This window comes from Nerophis lumbriciformis, linkage group LG01, assembly GCF_033978685.3.
Source record: "Nerophis lumbriciformis linkage group LG01, RoL_Nlum_v2.1, whole genome shotgun sequence".
NCBI classification, from domain to species: domain Eukaryota; kingdom Metazoa; phylum Chordata; class Actinopteri; order Syngnathiformes; family Syngnathidae; genus Nerophis; species Nerophis lumbriciformis.
In genome coordinates, this window is record NC_084548.2 from 15,448,200 (window position 1) to 15,470,000 (window position 21,801).

General features: G+C 38.7%; 1 protein-coding gene across 4 annotated transcripts in view; it reads right to left on the bottom strand.

Annotated features, from left to right (window-relative positions):
• The window catches only part of kazna (kazrin, periplakin interacting protein a), a 475,688-nt gene that overhangs the window by 154,522 nt on the left and 299,365 nt on the right, over nt 1-21,801 (bottom strand). The window lies entirely within an intron of this gene.

Genomic DNA, 21,801 nt, shown 5'->3' on the forward strand with positions numbered 1-21,801 from the left:
CACATGATTGTGCGTGCTGCTGGTCCACTAATAGTACTAATCTTTAACAGTTAATTTGACTCATGTTCATTAATTACTAGTTTCTATGGAACTGTTTTGATATTGTTTTAACTTTCTTTTTTATTCAAATTTTTTTTTAAATTAATTTATCTTATTTTATTTTATTAATTTTAAAAAAAGGACCTTATCTTCACCATACCTGGTTGTCCAAATTAGGCATAATAATGTGTTAATTCCACGACTGTGTCATGATGTGGAAGTGACGAACCCCAAGATGCAGAGATGACAGGCGGTGTACAAGAAAACATGGTTTTAATGTCCAAAAAAGGGGAAAACTCAAAGGCGCACCAGGCGAAGGCACAACTTAACGCAGGAAACAAAAACTAACACTTAGCCTGAACTATGGACATGAAACAAAAAGTCGCTAACTGTGGCATAAATAAACAACACGTACTTGGCAAGGCACGAGCAGCATGAACTAAGCATGCAATCATCAGCATGAACTATGGTATCTCCAGACAACCAGCATGAACAGAGCATTGCATGAAACAGAGAGTCCACAGCATACAACAAACAATACTCCAGCACTGACTGGAGGGCAAGGCAGGTTTAAATAATGCCTCTGATTAGTGCTCGGGCAGCAGGTGAGCGGGCAAACACTAATCAGAGGCAGGTGGAAATAATAAGTAACCATGGTAACTAAAACAAACAAGGGTGCACAAAAAACAGGAACTACAAACCCCGTTTCCATATGAGTTGGGAAATTGTGTTAGATGTAAATATAAACGGAATACAATGATTTTCAAATCCTTTTCAACCCATATTCAATTGAATGCACTACAAAGACAAGATATTTGATGTTCAAACTCATAAACTTTATTTTTTTTTTGCAAATAATAATTAACTTAGAACTTCATGGCTGCAACACGTGCCAAAGTAGTTGGGAAAGGGCATGTTCACCACTGTGTTACATGGCCTTTCCTTTTAACAACACTCAGTAAACGTTTGGGAACTGAGGATACCCATTTTTTAAGCTTCTCAGGTGGAATTATTTCCCATTCTTGCTTGATGTACAGCTTAAGTTGTTCAACAGTCCAGGGGTCTCCGTTGTGGTATTTTAGGCTTCATAATGCGCCACACATTTTCAATGGGAGACGGGTCTGGACTACAGGCAGGCCAGTCTAGTACCCGCACTCTTTTACTATGAAGCCACGTTGATGTAACACGTGGCTTGGCATTGTCTTGCTGAAATAAGCAGGGGCGTCCATGGTAACGTTGCTTGGATGGAAACATATGTTGCTCCAAAACCTGTATGTACCTTTCAGCATTAATGGCGCCTTCACAGATGTGTAAGTTACCCATGGCTTGGGAACTAATAAACCCCCATACCATCACAGATGCTGGCTTTTCGACTTTGCGCTTATAACAATCCAGATGGTTCTTTTCCTCTTTGGTCCGGAGGACACGACGTCCACAGTTTCCAAAAACAATTTGTAATGTGGACTCGTCAGACCACAGAACACTTTTCCACTTTGTATCAGTCCATCATAGATGAGCTCAGGCCCAGCGAAGCCGACGGCGTTTCTGGGTGTTGTTGATAAACAGTTTCCGCCTTGCATAGGAGAGTTTTAACTTGCACTTACAGATGTAGCGACCAACTGTAGTTACTGACAGTGGGTTTCTGAAGTGTTCCTGAGCCCATGTGGTCATATCATTTACACACTGATGTCGCTTGTTTATGCAGTACAGCCTGAGGGATCAAAGGTCATGGGCTTAGCTGCTTACCTGCAGTGATTTCTCCAGATTCTCTGAACCCTTTGATGATATTACGGACCGTAGATGGTGAAATCCCTAAATTTCTTGCAATAGCTGGTTGAGAAATGTTTTTCTTAAACTGTTCAACAATTTGCTCACGCATTTGTTGACAAAGTGGTGACCCTCGCCCCATCCTTGTTTGTGAATGACTGAGCATTTCATGGAATCTACTTTTATACCCAATCATGGCACCCACCTGTTCCCAATTTGCCTGTTCACCTGTGGGATGTTCCAAATAAGTGTTTGATGAGCATTCCTCAACTTTATCAGTATTTATTGCCACCTTTCCCAACTTTTTTTGTCACGTGTTGCTGGCATCAAATTCTAAAGTTAATGATTATTTGCAAAAAAAAAAAAAGTTTATCAGTTTGAACATCAAATATGTTGTCTTTGTAGCATATTCAACTGAATATGGGTTAAAAATTATTTGCAAATCACTGTATTCCGTTTATATTTACATCTAACACAATTTCCCAACTCATATGGAAACAGGGTTTGTATGAAGTCCAAAACTAACAGAACATAAAACATGATCCGGGACATGGATCATGACAGACTGTATATATCATATCGGTTGATATTGGTATCGGTTGATATCGGTATCAGTAATTAAAGAGTTGGACAATATCGGAATATCGGCAAAAAGCCATTATCGGACATTCCTAGTCATAATGTTTTTCAGCATTCAATCAGACATTATTGTGAGGTTTTGTATTAGTGTTCCTAAAAATCAGATATACCAGACACATTTTTTTCTCTAAATTTGGCGCACCGAGTCAAAATAATTGCCCAGGCCTGGTCTTCATACAACTCATTTTTGCTGTGAAAAAGAGCGTACGCCAGATTTTTGTGCATAAGCAAGCTTGTTACATGAGGCCCCAGGTTTTAACTTCCATGTCTGATTGCACACTAGCTGACACCTGCACTATCTAATGAGATCCAGTGCAAGAGCTTGGATTATTGAAGCAACGTTTCCCCCTTGTAAAAATGAAAATATATGACAATCAATGGAATGTTTGAAGCCACTTTAAATAGGCTGTTGCAAAATGCACAGCAGTGAGATTTGAGGGAAAGGAACAAGAAGACAAAATGAACATTATGAGCTGACAAGTAATCCCAAAGGGGATAAAAAAGACTACAAACAAAGAAGAGGATTATTATTTTTACATCAAAACGGAGGCGTCTTCTGCCCACGTGTTAAAAATGATCAACACTATACTATAATGTGGCGTGCAAATACGACAAGGAATTTGTATAGTCACAAAGTCTTTGCGCTGAAACAATTTATTGATAGAACACCATTGTGCTAAACTGAAATATGAAATCAAAGCAAACAAGGTTTGACCAGATCGTGTTGCAATTGGCTACATAAGCTGTAAGAGATTTGCTCTTCCCAGAGAAATCACTTTCTGGTAACCAAACAGTCTTTTGTTGCGTTACTCTGGTTGTTTGTATTCCATTTGCCAATCTCCTCCGGAGCAAATATGTTCAACAAATTGCTTTTCATAAAAACTCAACACAATTACAACTTGAATACTGGCAAAAAAAAAGAAGAAAAAACACACTTGTGGTCTGTGAGGCTTTATGCAACATGCTTTATTTATTTATTTATTAATGTGCTCTTTTTTAGTTTTGTAAATGTCACAGTTGGGGCTGCATATTACTGTGGGATCGTTCTTCCAAGATGCAGACGGAACTCCGGAGGCAAGGCGCGGGTAAGGAAATGATTAATTTTTCATAAATCATGCGGGATACAAACAAAACAAGCATGCCTATAGCACGGGAAGTTAACAAGGAGAGCTAAGCGTATGAACAAGAAAACAAAAGGCAAAGCTTAGATCAGGAATCAAGAATGCTCAACGTGACGTGTTGCACGAAGCAAATACGGAAGCCAGACGGAATGTGGCGAACAACGGGAATAAGTAGCTCTCTGATTAGTGCCCAGGGGCAGGTGAGCGTCCCGAACACTAATCAGAGGCAGATGAAAACAATTTGCAGTCATGGCAACCAAAACACAAACCCAGGGGTGCTTAAAAACAGGAACTGAGGGAGTCCAAAGAGTGCGGGCCGTGCGTTTCCCACCTAGGCCTTCAGTGATGTCCGACTTCAATGATTACCTCTCAAAATACCATCATTGATGTCCTCACATGACCATTGCTGGAGAAATACTATACAGAAACACATTTACACACCACTGTGCATTGAAGCACCACCAACAGTGTACAAAACGGGTTATTTTCTGGCGCATTCAAAAATCCATAAACCGCATCAGCAATTAAATCATATCTTATGTGGTACTGTCAAAATTAAAATCGTAAAAAACATATTAAACGTGAAAAAATTCAGAAAAAAAATATTTGAACTCACAATTTGTAGCACCCATTCTACGCCGTATAAGCCAGTGGTATTGCTCGTAGTCGCTTGATTCGAGTGGAAGTAGAGGACATTTCCCCATTTCATCGCCAGAACAGCTGAGCTAGCTTCCGGGTGTAGTTTCTCCTTAAATATCCTTCTTCAAAATGGCCTTGCAAATATATATCGGCCACCTAATCAACGTTATGTTCTCCTTCTTTGTGGGTTAAAAAAGTGAGTATTGGTGATTTCTCTGCTAGCCCGATATGGCTACGGCGCAACACTTCCTGCTTCCTGCTAAATTGCAACTTGTTATTGGATACTCACTTTGGAATGACAAGTGAGAATCCAATCACAGTATCGTTAACATGAGGCCGGCTAGAAGGCCTTACTGACAATAACTCGTCATCTGATTGGCTATGGAAATTATCTATCAACTGTATGTGCCCGTTTGCTTACATTGTTGATTCTGAAGGCCCCGGGCAGATTTGGTACAGCATGGCAACATAAACTAAATTAATTCTGATTGGATAAAAACTAAACAAAAAAAATGGAAGGAGCATAATATGACATGAAGAGAATATGAATACTTTTAGATAATTAGGGCAAGTACATTAAAAATTACTTGTTTCTTCAATTATGATCATGATTTCTGGTTATGTTAGGGCCAGCAGAGAAGGCCTTGCTGGCCCTGATGGAACACCACTGAGTCCAAAACTAAACAAAACATGATCCGGGCAACGGATCTTGACAGTAAAGAGATTCAAACTGTTTTTTTTGCATGCTTGAAAAATAAAACTATTTGACTCATGTGCTAAATAAGTAGGTCATCTGTCATTTTCCATGTTAATGGACTTACTATGAAATGAAGTGCTTGCGCATTAGTCATTGCCACCGCAGCGAAGCAAGGTGACACACACACACACACACACACACGCACACACTGATCATAACCAGCAAAAAACAAGAAAGATACATGACAAAACTCCACAAAAATGTCAGCAACATAAATAACCTCTCGCCGTCAAACTGATAACGGATATCAAGGGTTTTGTGCAAGCTGGTTTCTCCCAGGAAGAGTTACTTAATTTGGGTTAAGTATGACTATAAGGAGCCAATTATGAAACTGTCTGTCAAAGTCATTTTTCAAATTACTGTGCTAATAAAACATTGCCTGCACTGAAAAAAAAGGAGTTTTAAGAATAAAAAGTAGGTGTGTGTCCTCGCTATTTTAAGGCTATATTCGATCATTAGAAATACTCCTGAAAGTAGCAACAAATTGCATCATAAAGGGGAACATTATCACCAGACCTATGTAAGCGTCAATATATACCTTGATGTTGCAGAAAAAAGCATCTATTTTTTTAACCGATTTCCGAACTCTAAATGGGTGAATTTTGGCGAATTAAACACCTTTCTATTATTCGCTCTCGGAAGCAATCCGCCATTTTCTCACTTTCGTCGGTGTGTTGTCGGAGGGTGTAACAACATGAACAGGGACGGATTCAAGTTGCACCAGTGGCCCAAAGATGCGAAAGTGGCAAGAAATTGGACGAAATTTGTTCAAAATACGAGGGTGTGGGGAAAGCCGACGAAATGGTCAGTCGTTTGTTCCGCACACTTTACCGACGAAAGCTATGCTACGACAGAGATGGCAAGAATATGTGGATATGCTGCGAAGATGATCAAGAGAAGAATATCGACCCTAGCTTCCCTGGCCTCTTTCAGGAAAAGAGAGCGGATGAGGGTATGTCTACAGAATATATTAATTGATGAAAACTTTATTCATTACTCGCGGTTTTACGTAAATGATTATACATAAACTGTGTTTACCAATAATTTAGCTTAAAAACATTTATTTGTTTCAATCATTCGAGTACATTCGGGTAGTCTTGTGTAATGCAGTATTTTGTGTCTATTTAGGTATGGTTAACCTGAGTGCTGAAATCGTGGAAAAATATATGTTCTTAGCGCGCCTGAAATGGGCTGTCTGCGCTCTCAAAGTGCATGTTGTTGCCAAATGTATTTCATATGCTGTAAACCTAGTTCATAGTTGTTAGTTTCCTTTAATGCCAAACAAACACATACCAATCGTTGGCTAGAAGGCGATCGCCGAATTCGTCCTCGCTTTCTCCCGTGTCGCTGGCTGTCGTGTCGTTCAAACCGATATGGCTCAATAGCTTCAGTTTCTTCTTCAATTTCATTTTCGCTACCTGCCTCCATACTACAACCATCCGTTTCAATACATTCGTAATCTGTTGAATCGCTTAAGCCGCTGAAATCCGAGTCTGAATCCGAGCTAATGTCGCTATACCTTGCTGTTCTATCCGCCATGTTTGTTTGTGTTGGCATCACTGTGTGATGTCACAGGAAAATGGACGGGTGTATATAACGATGGTTAAAATCAGGCACTTTGAAGTTTTTTTAGGGATATTGCGTGATGGGTAAAATTTTGAAAAAAACTTCGAAAAATAAAATAAGCCACTGGGAACTGATTTTTAATGGTTTTAACCCTTCTAAAATTGTGATAATGTTCCCCTTTAAAGCAGTATAACACAGATGGCAAACTTTTTTTTTTACAACATTGGCAGTTTAGATAACGACATGAAAAAGAGCTTTTATAAGTCTAAATAGGACATGTTCAATATGCATGGTCTACTGAAATATTAGAAAAATACAATATATATATATATATATATATATATATATATATATATAATGATACGATATAATCAATATACACAAAGTAAAAAAAAACAAAAAACATGAGAAAGACCTCCAATAATAGTTGCAGCTTCTAAAAAAGTACGCAAAGTCGAGTTTGTTGAGGTGATCTTAAAGGTTACAAATGTTGGACGAATGTACAGTAAAAAGGTATTTTTCCATTAGTGGTCTAACAGCCAGGGCTTGGAGTTTTTTTTTATACAGGTGGCACCAAACAAAGGACTTCTATTGCAAGGGAGTCAGAGCTTTTCTTCCTATCCTCAGTTTGCGATGTTTTGTGATTAAGATCACACTCTCATAGAATACTACAGAAAAATACAAAAAAATAGTTCTGTGCAAGAACCCTGAGCAGAATATTACAGTATGTGCATCACTACACAGTCAAAGGCCAACTTTGATTGTGTTCAATCAATCAATCAAACATCAATCATTGTTTATTTATATAGCCCTAAATCACGAGTGTCTCAAAGGGCTGCACAAGCCACAACGATATCCTCGGCTCAGATTCCACATCAGGGCAACTTTTCTTCCCTTTATTATAATGTTCCTTCCAAATGTGAGCTACACTGGCATGACGGCGGTGCGTCAAAGAAAAAGAAAGTCTTCACCATGGGAGTGAAACCATACATCATAAAATGAAAGCTTCTCACAACGCTGAACAAGGCAAACGGTCGCTAATGTATCAGTGAATGGATCTTCCATTGATAAATCACCATCCATCTAGACTGTGTGTCCATTAACACGCATGACCTTCCTCTTGTGCAGGCCTCCTTCAAAATGAGCCATCATTTATTTAGGTAAAAAAAAAAAAAAAAGCAGCTGGTATATCCTGCAGTGGGGGGAAGATAACATTTGCAAGGAAGAGCCAGCTGCTTTATTTTTCCAGGGCATTGATTTGACCCTGGTCTCAACGGGACAGTAGGCTCCCAGAGGATGACTCAGCTGGCTTGCAGGTCCTCTGCATTAATAATCATTCCAATTAGAAGGAAACTGTCCAGACGCTCATGCGGTTACATTGTGTTCCTTATGCACTTTTCTTTGTTTGCCTTTATTTTTTTATATATCTATTTATTCATCTCCACATAAATAAATGCCAGAATAATTCTGAAGACCTTCACCAGACTTTTTCATCATCACACTGTAGTCCCAATCAGTGTTCGTAATGACAGCGTTGGTAACGTCGGTACTTTTATGAGTAACGAGTATCGAATTTTCCGGACTATAAGGCGCACTTTTTTTTCCCTCAAAAAAATAACCCGGTGCGTCTAATATACGGAATAAATGTGGTTTTGCTCACCGATCTCGAAGCAATTTTATTTGGTACATGGTGTAATGATAAATGTGACCAGTAGATGGCAGTCAAACATAAGAGATACGTGGTTAGAGGTATTAAGTTAAAGTTAATTAAAGTACCAAAGTATGATGACAATATCACTCAAGTAAACAACACCAACATTGTATATGTTCCATTGAACATATAGAACATTACACACGGCGCTCAAAAATCTATCAAAATGTTTTATTTCGACTTTGGTAAGCTATGAAGCCGCACCGCTTGGTGGATTGTCGGCGAATTAAACATACACATTTTATTATGGTGTGTGTATAAGGTAAGACATATTATCTGCCGTTTTGTTTCGCAATATTATGCAATAGCAACTTGTCTTACCTTCTGGTACCTGCTGATCTGTATTTAGGATCTGCATAAATCCTGAAAAATTGCGCGGGTCTGCCTTTGTAGTCCGTACCGACGACGTAGTCGATTGACTTCTTATTTTTCTCTATCTTCTTGTTATGGGACATTCATCCTCCGCTGTTGCCATTTCTAATATAAAGTAGTGTAAAGTTCTTACTTATATCTGTCAGTAAACTCACTATGAAAGCGCTAAAACATACCTGTGTAGTGAGTTTACATTATTCACCCAAGGAACTTTAGTTATTAGAGTTCCGGTCGGATATTTTTCACAGGACACATTTCCGGCTTTGTCGTTGTTTCCGGATGAGAGAGGCTCCTACGTCATTGATTTAAGTAAAGTCTGAATGTCATTAAAACAGTTAGCTTCATCTTTTGACACTTCTTTCACTCCCGTCCTTGCACGCTATACCGATACAACAAAGATGACGGGGAGAAGACGCTGTCGAAGGTGAGCCACGTAAATAAGACCGCCCACAAAACGGCGCAGCCGGAAGCGACTGTCAGAAAGCGACTTGAAGATGTTCTGTAAAACAAAATCTATGCAACATTTTGACCAAAGAACCACCTTTACATGTTATGTAGACCAAAAGGAAGTGTAAAAAATATATAAAAATATGACTCCTTTAATGGGCCCTATAATTCGGTGCGCCTTTTTTATGAAAAAAGACAAAAAATAGAATATTCATGGGCAGTGCGCATTATAATCCTGCGCGCCCTAAGATCCGGAAAATACGGTAATCTAATGAGTTTTAGGTCTATTACAACGCCGTTAGCGATAGCGTGATGTAACGTGGAACGCACTTTTGATATGGTCTTATGTCGACAACAAGACAGCGTCATAATAGCAGCAAGTTCAATGCAGGAAAGATATTTTTATTTGTGACAAACTTGCCATCCAAGCAATACCCCGTTTGTTGACAAGAAAATAGGACAGCCACCGAAGCACGTTCAATCCATTTATTAACCAGAGATAACATATTACGGGGAAAAGATTCAAAAGAGTTGGCGTCAGAGCCAACACATTGCTAAAGCTAACCAACATAGCTCCGTTGAAAATCCTCGATGATGTCACACGTCGTTAGGCAACAGGCAGTGCCTTTTGAAAGCAGACACACACGCAAATTGTACTATCTCTCAACTGCATATGCAAGATATTGGAAGTTTTTGACATACAAACCCTGTACCAACTGTGCTATCATCGCTCTGAGGGGAAATAGGACCATACTAACTTTCTACGGTGCTGTAAGTCTAATAGCTCACTTTTACGTTTGCATTTGTTATGCACTTTATTGACCATATTATGATACTGAACAATTACCGAATGGGATATGTTTGTGTTGCAGTAGTAGTTTTTGATAAAACATAAGTACAAATACATTTAATGGGGTATCCTAATTTGTTTACATTTCAGCAAATGACATGTGTGGCATCCTGTATGGGTTGAGGTCAAAATGCTTACATGCTGTAATAACAATCATTAGACTAAGGCTTAAGGCCAAAACAATGTTAATTACTGTTTCAATGGCGGCCATGTTTTTTAATCCAGTGTTTTTCAACCACTGTGCCGCGGCACACCAGTGTGCCGTGAGATACAGTCTGGTGTGCCGTGGGAGATTATCTAATTTCACCAATTTGGGTTAAAAATATTTTTTTGCAAACCAGTAAGTATAATCTGCAAATTATGTGTTGTGCTGTCTAGAGATTGGCAGAGTAACCGTGTAATACTCTTCCATATCAGTAGGTGGCAGCCGGTAGCTAATTGCTTTGTAGATGTCGGAAACAACGGTAGGCAGCGTGCAGGTAAAAAGGTGTCTATTGCTTAAAATAAAAATAAACAAAAGGTGAGTGCCCCTAAGAAAAGGCATTGAAGCTTAGGGAAGGCTATGCAGAGCGAAACTAAAACTGAACCAGTTACAAAGTAAACAAAAACAGAATGCTGGACGACAGCAAAGACTTACTGTGGAGCAAAGACGGCATCCACAAAGTACATCCGAACATGACATGACAAGCAACAATGTCCCCACAAAGAAGGATAAAAACAACTGAAATATTCTTGATTGCTAAAACACGCTCAAAGGAAGACAGGCCGTGACAGTACACCTACTTTGAGACAAGAGCTATAGTGATGCATGGTTGGTTATGGTTTAAAATCATATCCAACAATTGCGACAATGACTTTTTACTGTCAACTGAGTTTCGTTTTTTTAATGATTTCTGCTGGTGGTGTGCCTCCGGATTTTTTCAACGCAAAAAATGTGCCTTGGCTCAAAAAAGGTTGAAAAACACTGTTTTAATCACTCACAATAAAATGTTACACACATGCTTGACTGTCCCCTAAAGGTTTGCATGAAGTTGCAATCCCAAGACGTTAGACTGCGGTAGTGTATATAGACTATGGTGTTGCATCAGTCAGAAAGTATGCCTTTGCCATCAAGGTGAATGTGCCAGTCTTTTATTTTGCTGAGCCCAACAAAGTGTTGATACTGTAAGTCACAAGTCACTTCACAAACTTCAGCTTCTCCAGAACTCTGCAGCCCGGATAATCACCAGAACCCCTTCAATCCAGCACATCACCCCTGTTCTGCAGCAACTCCACTGGCTACCCATCAAACATCGCATCCACTTTAAAAAAATTCTCCTCACTTTCAAAGCCATCCATAACTTCTCTCCATCATATCTCTCTGACCTGATCCATGTCGCCATGCCCTCACGTTCCCTAAGATCCTCTTCATCCATCCATCTCACTGTCCCTTTATTTAAACTGTCCACCATGGGTGCCCGAGCTTTCAGCCGCTATGCCCCACATCTTTGGAATTCTTTACCACCAGACCTTCGCAACTTAGATTCAATATCCCTCTTCAAATCAAGACTCAAAACACACCTATTCCTGACTGCTTATCCATTGTAATCATCTTTTATTTTCTCTTTGTTGTTTTTTTATCCAATTTGATTTTATTGTTGTGATTTTGTACGGTGTCCTTGAGTGCCCAGAAAGGCGCCTTATAAATAAAATGTATTATTATTATTAGTAGTAGTATTGTATTCACTACACAGCAGCCGTGTGATTGTAACGTCCATCTGGGTTGTACTTTTGATGATCAAATTTGGAGGTGTTGAAATAGCAATGTAAAATCACAAATGCCAAAATTTTAGCATGTCTATGGCAAATCCAATGTAAATTAGCATCAAGCTAGTGCATTTTGAAAAGTGGAACCTGTAATGTAGTTTTGAGTGGCTTCTTTGTTGAAAAAATAAATATATATATATGCAACAAGAACAAAAAAATAAGCAGCAACAACTTAAAAATAGAACAAAACTATATTATGTAAGAAAACATATATGTTTTACATACAGTATATATATATATATATATATATATATATATATATATATATATATATATATATATATATATATATATATATATAGGTGAGGCAGGGCCTCACCTGCCATCATGGAAAGAAAAAAAATGTAAAAAGAAAAAAAAAAATTAAATTGTTATATGTATCCAGTGATTATACTATAAAGTTATTTTCCATTTAACTTCACCAGTTTTAGATTATTTTTATTCAAAATCGCTGAATTTTCACATTTGCCGTTCAAATACTGAGAAGAGACGGTGCGGTGAACAGCAGCCAGTTGAGGCACGTCACTCAGTGCCGCAACATGGATTGCGCAATGACTCGGCTAACTGCTGGCCTGCTGTGCAGTGAGACTGTATTGCTATATAAACTACATTATACATTTCCATAGTTTAGTTAGCTGAGGTATATAATGTACAGTGTATTTTGTCAACAACTGTATGTGTGTAAAGTATTTCTTGTGCTGAGCAATCATAAAATGGCTGCAAAAGACGCACTGGCTGAGGCTCGCCTCCTGCACCCCCGCTGTAGAATTGTTATATCAACTAAAGCCCACACTTAAACTTTCCACGTGCAAGATTGAATCTATTTTTAAAAATTATTTCATAAGAAGCCAAAAAGTGCAAAAACAATAATGTTGGTGTTGGAGGAGTTGTGAATGACTGCAGGGACACAACATTAGATACACCTGCAGACTGCAGGTGTACCTAATTCACAACTCCTCCAACACGAACATTATTGTTTTTGCACGTTTTGGCTTCTTATTAAATAACTTTTGTAACCTATTTTCATGGGCTTTCCTCTTTGTGATGTTAAGTTCCTGTTATGCGCTGTTATACAGTATATGCCTTGAGCTCTTATTTTGAAGGCGCTAAGAGCGGAAGTGATGTCACGTTGCGGAGGTTTTTGAAAGAAGGTAAATAAAGTGGTTCTCGTGTAAACTGGAGCCTCCGTGTTTGTTATTTTGTAGTTTCATACAGTATAGGCGACATTTATAAACCCTCGGTTACACTTTTTTAAATAGATTCAATCTTGCACGTGGAAAGTTTAAGTGAGGGCTTTAGTTGTGGCGCATGGACTTAATTTCTAAGTAAAGGTAAGACCATAATAACGTTTTTTTTATTAAATGTGCTTTTTTGTGTGCTACAGTGTGTATGTGTAAAGTTAAAGTTAAGTTAAAGTACCAATGATTGTCACACACACACTAGGTGTAATGAAATTTGTCCTCTGCATTTGACCCATCCCCTTGATCACCTCCTGGGAGGTGAGGGGAGCAGTGGGCAGCAGCGGCGCCGTGCCTGGGAATCATTTTTGGTGATTTAACCCCCAATTCCAAGCCTTGATGCTGAGTGCCAAGCAGGGAAGAATGCTGGTATGAGCTTTTAAACATAACCCGTTAACTGCTGCCAATCAAATGGTGAATAAGATACTCTTTAGGGTTCATATGTTTGTAAATCTGACTGTGATGAAGTCAGTGCCTCACCAGCCATCAACCTCACCGCACGTCACTGATGTACAGGTAAAAGCCAGTAAATTAGAATATTTTGAAAAACTTGATTTATTTCAGTAATTGCATTCAAAAGGTGTAACTTGTACATTATACTTATTCATTGCACACAGACTGATGCATTCAAATGTTTATTTCATTTAATTTTGATGATTTGAAGTGGCAACAAATGAAAATCCAAAATTCCGTGTGTCACAAAATTAGAATATTACTTAAGGCTAATACAAAAAAGGGATTTTTAGAAATGTTGGCCAACTGAAAAGTATGAAAATGAAAAATATGAGCATGTACAATACTCAATACTTGGTTGGAGCTCCTTTTGCCTCAATTACTGCGTTAATGCGGCGTGGCATGGAGTCGATGAGTTTCTGGCACTGCTCAGGTGTTATGAGAGCCCAGGTTGCTCTGATAGTGGCCTTCAACTCTTCTGCGTTTTTGGGTCTGGCATTCTGCATCTTCCTTTTCACAATACCCCACAGATTTTCTATGGGGCTAAGGTCAGGGGAGTTGGCGGGCCAATTTAGAACAGAAATACCATGGTCCGTAAACCAGGCACGGGTAGATTTTGCGCTGTGTGCAGGCGCCAAGTCCTGTTGGAACTTGAAATCTCCATCTCCATAGAGCAGGTCAGCAGCAGGAAGCATGAAGTGCTCTAAAACTTGCTGGTAGACGGCTGCGTTGACCCTGGATCTCAGGAAACAGAGTGGACCGACACCAGCAGATGACATGGCACCCCAAACCATCACTGATGGTGGAAACTTTACACTAGACTTCAGGCAACGTGGATCCTGTGCCTCTCCTGTCTTCCTCCAGACTCTGGGACCTCGATTTCCAAAGGAAATGCAAAATTTGCATGGTTGGGTGATGGTTTGGGGTGCCATGTCATCTGCTGGTGTCGGTCCACTCTGTTTCCTGAGATCCAGGGTCAATGCAGCCGTCTACCAGCAAGTTTTAGAGCACTTCATGCTTCCTGCTGCTGACCTGCTCTATGAAGATGGAGATTTCAAGTTCCAACAGGACTTGGCGCCTGCACACAGCGCAAAATCTACCCGTGCCTGGTTTACGGACCATGGTATTTCTGTTCTAAATTGGCCAAGTTGAAGGCCACTATCAGAGCAACCTGGGCTCTCATAACACCTGAGCAGTGCCAGAAACTCATCGACTCCATGCCACGCCGCATTACCGCAGTAATTGAGGCAAAAGGAGCTCCAACCAAGTATTGAGTATTGTACATGCTCATATTTTTCATTTTCATACTTTTCAGTTGGCCAACATTTCTAAAAATCCCTTTTTTGTATTAGCCTTAAGTAATATTCTAATTTTGTGACACACGGAATTTTGGATTTTCATTTGTTGCCACTTCAAATCATCAAAATTAAATGAAATAAACATTTGAATGCATCAGTCTGTGTGCAATTAATAAATATAATGTACAAGTTACACCTTTTGAATGCAATTACTGAAATAAATCAAGTTTTTCAAAATATTCTAATTTACTGGCTTTTACCTGTATATATATATATATATATATATATATATATCCATCCATCCATTTTCTACCGCTTATTCCCTTTGGGGTCGCGGGGGGCGCTGGCGCCTATCTCAGCTACAATCGGGCGGAAGGCGGGGTACACCCTGGACAAGTCGCCACCTCATCGCAGGGCCAACACAGATAGACAGACAACATTCACACTCACATCCACACACTAGGGCCAATTTAGTGTTGCCAATCAACTTATCCCCAGGTGCATGTCTTTGGAGGTGGGAGGAAGCCGGAGTACCCGGAGGGAACCCACGCAGTCACGGGGAGAACATGCAAACTCCACACAGAAAGATCCCAAGCCCGGGATTGAACCCAAGACTACTCAGGACCTTCGTATTGTGAGGCAGATGCACTAACCCCTCTGCCATATGCTAATGCTAAAATAAATAATAACAGTTTTTTTAAATGTACATTCATATTTATTTTTTTTGCTTTTTTTAAAGAATATATGCATCACAGCATGTGATGACGTCATATTTAACCCCCCCTTTAAGAGTTGGACAACAAGTTGACAGCTTGGGCTTTTAGCACGTTCAGACACGACCAGGCTGGTTACATAAGGGCTTTCCTAATCTTTTAACATGTCATTATGTTTCTTCCGTCCCTTTTGGCACATTTGGCATCATTGCCATCTTCCCATTTTTCATGCGTGGCAACAATCCACGTATAAATATATAAACAGCTCGTGCATGCCGCCCAAACACTTGGCTGGACTGGACATGTTCGCAAAAATCGGCCTTTTTCCAGTATTATACAAAAAGAGTGCGGGTGCATCCCCCGTGAATGGCCTCAGTAACGTCTGGCTGGGGGCCTTGCCTTGGCAGCCTGGTGCGGATGATCGCATTCAGCATGTGATGAAGGGGGTAAAGCGTGAAGACACTTGGAGGTGGGGAGTGATGTTTTAATGGGATTCATACACGCCCCCTTTTTATAACACAGTGCCAGGGGGAACACAAACTAGCGGCGATTACATTAAACAAATGGCTGTCTCATTAGCTGGAAACCCAGTGTTTGGAGTGCATGCACACACACACGAACATTCATGCATCAACACTGGCATACACACGCGTTTGTACACAGCAAAGGGCAGCGCACAAAAGCCAACACTCTGGAGTGTACAAAGCTCTATCCGGTTGGCTAATTAACAACTCCCAGTTACCCCCGGCCAACACTCTGCGGTGTCCCCGCTCACTTTAGAGACAACACCGCGCAGTGTGTCGCCGTGAAGGTCCGCCTCCCTTGGAGCCATGCTAATGATTGCAATTAGCAGCGTTAGATTTCATGCTCAAGCCTCAGCCGATGCAAAGCTGGGGAAGATGTTTGACGATTCCGTGTTCACAATTAGGGACGCATCCTGTTAATAAAGTGACAATGAGGCTGACACTCCTCAAATAGCAGAACTGATTTACTCAGAACTCACTACACAGTTTGCTCTGGGTCCAGCAAGGCCTTCTCTGCTGGCCTAACATAATCAAAAATCATGATCATAATTATCGTATTTTTCGGAGTATAAGTCGCACCTGCTGAAAATGCATAATAAAAAAGGAAAAAAACATATATAAGTTGCACTGGAGCCCGGCCAAACTATGAAAAAAACTGCGACTTATAGTCCGAAAAATACGGTAAAGATAAAACTCATTTTTAATTTACTTTCCCTAAATATTTAAAAGTAGGGATGTCCGATAATGACTTTTTGCCGATATCCGATATTCCGATATTGTCCAACTCTTTAATTACCGATACCGATATCAACCGATACCAACCGATATATACAGTCGTGGAATTAACACATTATTATGCCTAATTTGGACAACCAGGTATGGTGAAGATAAGGTACTTTAAAAAAAATAATAATAAAAAAAATAAGATAAATAAATTAAAAACATTTTCTTGAATAAAAAAGAAAGTAAAACAATATAAAAACAGTTACATAGAAACTAGTAATGAATGAAAATTAGTCAAATTAACTGTTAAAGGTTAGTACTACCCGGGGTGGACCGCTCGCCTGTGCATCGGTTGGGAACATCTCTGCGCTGCTGACCCGCCTCCGCTCGGGATGGTTTCCTGCTGACCCCACTATGGACTGAACTCTTACTATTATGTTGGATCCACTATGGACTGGACTCTCATAATATTATGTCAGACCCATTCGACATCCATTGCATTCGGTCTCCCCTAGAGGGGGGGGTTACCCACATATGCAGTCCTTTCCCTAAATATCTAAAAGTAGGGATGTCCAATAATGGCTTTTTGCCGATATCCGATATTCCGATATTGTCCAACTCTTTAATTACCGATACCGATATCAACCGATATATACAGTCGTAAAATCAACACATTATTATGCCTAATTTGGACAACCAGGTATGGTGAAGATAAGGTACTTTAAAAAAAAATGTATAAAATAAAATAAGATAAATAAATTAAAAACATTTTCTTGGATAAAAAAGAAAGTAAAACAATATAAAAACAGTTACATAGAAACTAGTAATTAATGAAAATTAGTAAAATTAACTGTTAAAGGTTAGTACTACCCGGGGTGGACCGCTCGCCTGTGCATCGGCTGGGAACATCTCTGCGCTGCTGACCCATCTCCGCTCGGGATGGTTTCCTGCTGACCCCACTATGGACTGGACTCTTACTATTATGTTGGATCCACTATGGACTGGACTCTCACAATATTATGTCAGACCCATTCGACATCCATTGCATTCGGTCTCCCCTAGAGGGGGGGGTTTACCTACATATGTGGTCCTCTCCAAGGTTTCTCATAGTCATTCACATCGACGTCCCACTGGGGTGAGTTTTTCCTTGCCCTTATGTGGGCTCTGTACCGAGGATGTCGTTGTGGCTTGTGCAGCCCTTTGAGACACTTGTGATTTAGGGCTATATAAATACACATTTATTGATAAACATTGATAAATAAACATTGAGTACTATTAGTGGAACAGCAGCACGCACAATCATGTGTGCTTACGGACTGTATCCCTTGCAGACTGTATTGATATATAATGTAGGAACCAGAATATTAATAACAGAAAGAAACAACCCTTTTGTGTGAATAAGTGTGAATGGAGGAGGGAGGTTTTTTGGGTTGGTGCACTAATTGTAAGTGCATCTTGTGTTTTTTATGTTGATTTAATAAAAACAAAACAAAACAAAACAAAAAAAACAAAAAAAAAAAACGATTCCGATAATAAAAAAAAAAACGATACCAATAATTTCCGATATTACATTTTAACGCATTTATCGGCCGATAATATTGGCAGGCCGAAATTATCGGACATCTCTACCTAAAAGTATTCATATTCTCTTCATGTCATATTATGCTCATTCCAATGCCGTTGTTTTTAGGTTAGAGTTTTTAATCCAATCAGAATTCAGCTAGATTATGTTGCCATGCTGTACCAAATCTGCCCGGGGCCTTCAGAATCAACAATGCGGGCGTCTTTGCACTGTCAGTGAACGGACACATAGAGTTGATAGACAGTTGCCATAGCCAATCAGATCACGAGTTGTTGTCAATCAATCACGCTGTGATTGGATACTCACTTGGGAGTACCAAGTGGGTATCCAATCACGAGTTGCGATAACAGAAAGTGGCACCGGAACCATAGGAGCCATAGACAGCCACAGAAAACTCACCGGTACAATAATAACGAAGATAAAGTGTTTGTCTTACACCTAGTAATCGGCTGTGACTAAGCTCGGTGTCGTAAACCAATTGTTTTAGGTGTAATTGTTGATGATAAATTTACTTGGAAACAACATACTGAAACTGTTTGCCGTAAAATGATGAAATTGATAAGTATTTTGAATAAAGTTTGTTATTTTATTGATCGTTCTTGTATGTTGACATTATACTATACAGGGGATTTTAACCTTTTTTACCTCAGGGCCCAACTTTTCCACCACAGAGGGGCCAGGGGCCCACTTAAATGTTAATGTTGAATTATTACCGTATTTTTCGGACTACAAGTCGCAGTTTTTTTCATAATTTGGCCGGGTGTGTGACTTATACTCAGGAGCGACTTATGTGTGAAATTATTAACACATTACCGTAAAATATCAAATAATATTATTTAGCTCATTCACGTAAGAGACTAGACGTATAAGATTTCATGGGATTTAGCGATTAGGAGTGACAGATTGTTTGGTAAACGTATAACATGTTCTATATGTTATAGATATTTGAATGACTCTTACCATAATATGTTACGTTAACATACCAGGCACCTTCTCAGTTGGTTATTTATGCGTCATATAACGTACACTTATTCAGCCTTTTGTCAACTATTCTTTATTTATTTTAAATTGCCTTTCAAATGTCTATTCTTGGTGTTGGGTTTTATCAAATAAATTTCTCCAAAAAATGAGACTTATACTCCTGTGCGACTTATATATATATATATGTTTTTTTCCTTCTTTATTATGCATTTTCGGCCGGTGCGATATATACTCCGGAGCGACTTATACTCCGAAAAATACGGTAATCTTACTCTTGATTTTGATCGTATTCAATAATTATATCTAATCTACTTAACATTTTAACAGGATAAACCTTGTCAAATGATGTTAAACCATATGTTAATCACAAAGATTATCATCAAGAAATAGGTCAGGCTGATTACAAAAATAGGTACTAATCAAATATACTGCAAAAGAAGGGACTCTTAAAAACGGCTGAAAGATACATGTACATACAAACAAACCAAAATAAATAAATACATTAATAATATATAATAGAAAGTATGTTTCTTCAATAAACTGTCAGTAAAATTGAAGTGCAATTACAATTACAACTTAACCATTTGAGTCATATTTTTTGCACTTAAGAAACTTCTTCATGACTTTAGCTCCAAACCTCTTCTGTTTATTTGACATTGTCTACTGCCACAAGTGGTGAAAAAGTGTATTACACCTGAGTACCGCTGCGGCCCACAATTGAGATATTTTTTGGCGGCACTCTTGGGAGCGCTCGGTGCCCAACAATGGGTTTTTAAGAAACACTAGTTTAATATCCACATATCATGTATTGCAATATTATTTGGGGCGCTACTTGTCTCTCATAACTTTATAAAATCATATTTTTCCAATAGACTGTCACCATCCGCTCCTCTTTAAAAAAAAAAAAAAAAATGACAGTATATTTACAATATTTAATGTGGACATATATTGTAAATACATTTTTTGTACAAGTATGCACATTTGTTCATTGATTTACCAATAGTTGTCTATATTTTTTTTACATCTACTTCTAATATACATACTTAACTCAACAAGACACTGTCACAACTTTTATCTACCATTATTATTATTTACGGAAAATGCGGCTAATGGGAGTCACCGTTGTAGCCTTCAAAGCCCTCAAAAACAACTGCAAAATCCTCCATCAATGTTTTATATACACACTGCAAGTGTATATATATATATATATATATATATATATATATATATATATATATATATATATATATATATATATATATATATATATAAAAAATAAGCAGCAACAACTTAAAAATAGAACAAAACTATATTATGTAAGAAAACATATATGTTTTACATACAGTATATATATATATATATATATATATATATATATATATATATATATATATATATATATTGTAGTAACAGACACCTTCGTAACGATATGTAATATGTGCAATGTTTACTGTATTTTGGTAATTTTCATTCTTGCCGGAATAAATTCTTCGGCTCATTTATTTCCGTTTCCATAGCTGCACATGTCTGACTTCTGGCACCAACCCCTTCCGGATACAAACACGCAAGTGTGTTCTAATGGCAGATTCGGTAACAAACAACAAACCATTTGGACAAAAACGAGGATTCACAACCTTATCTTTTTTAATCAGAATTTTTGGAGGATGAACTATTGCTTCTAGAAGCGAGTACGAAGGATGAGTGAGACGTTGAAGCAGACGGAAACTGATAGAGTGAGGTGAAAGTGTATCAAAGCTGCAAAATGTGAAACTTGAAGCCAAGCTATGTTGACATAAATGGAGTGCTTACCCATAATTAACCGGAAAAAACGTCCCCGGCCAGCTGGACCATCGAGTGAGTCACTTTAATATTAATCATGATACACGCGGCATGTGTGCCATTACAACTACAGTAGATACTCTGTCTGGCTATCTGTGTACAAAAAACACATTAAAATGTGGGCTAATAGTCTACAGATACTGTAACATGATTGTTCATGTTTTTCAGTCAGTACAAATTGGTGTCCTCTCGCAATGTTGTGCGTTACAAACTGAAACTTGTTTCGTGCTGACGTAGAAGCTAACTTATATCCTGTCGTAGTTAGCTTTTACGGCTAATACCGTAGCGCGCCCATGTGTTACTACGCTAGAGAAAGAGTTCCCGAGTGCTCACTCTTACAATAACAATGCCGCGACAGTCCAGTTATTATACAGGTTACGGAACGTAAATCAAGTATTGGTGACTGTTTTTGAATGCATTTATAAAGTGATTTAGTGGTAGAATTGATATGCTAGTTACCAAGGAGGGCCCGCCTCAGGAAAAGCCTTATCACTGCAGCTATAGCCGCCTTTAACAGCAGGCCCGGCTGACCTGTCTGACAAGCCTGTAAATGTGTGTTGGTCATGTATGATGTCTTTTTGTTATTTATTTATTTATTTTATTTTTTTGTGATGTGTAATGTCCAGTGTTTAAATGTACGGCAGTGACAATGAATTTCTCCAAGGGGACCAATAAATCTAAATCAAATCTAAATCAAGAACAAGTGATTTTATACATTATAAAGCGAAAAAAAACA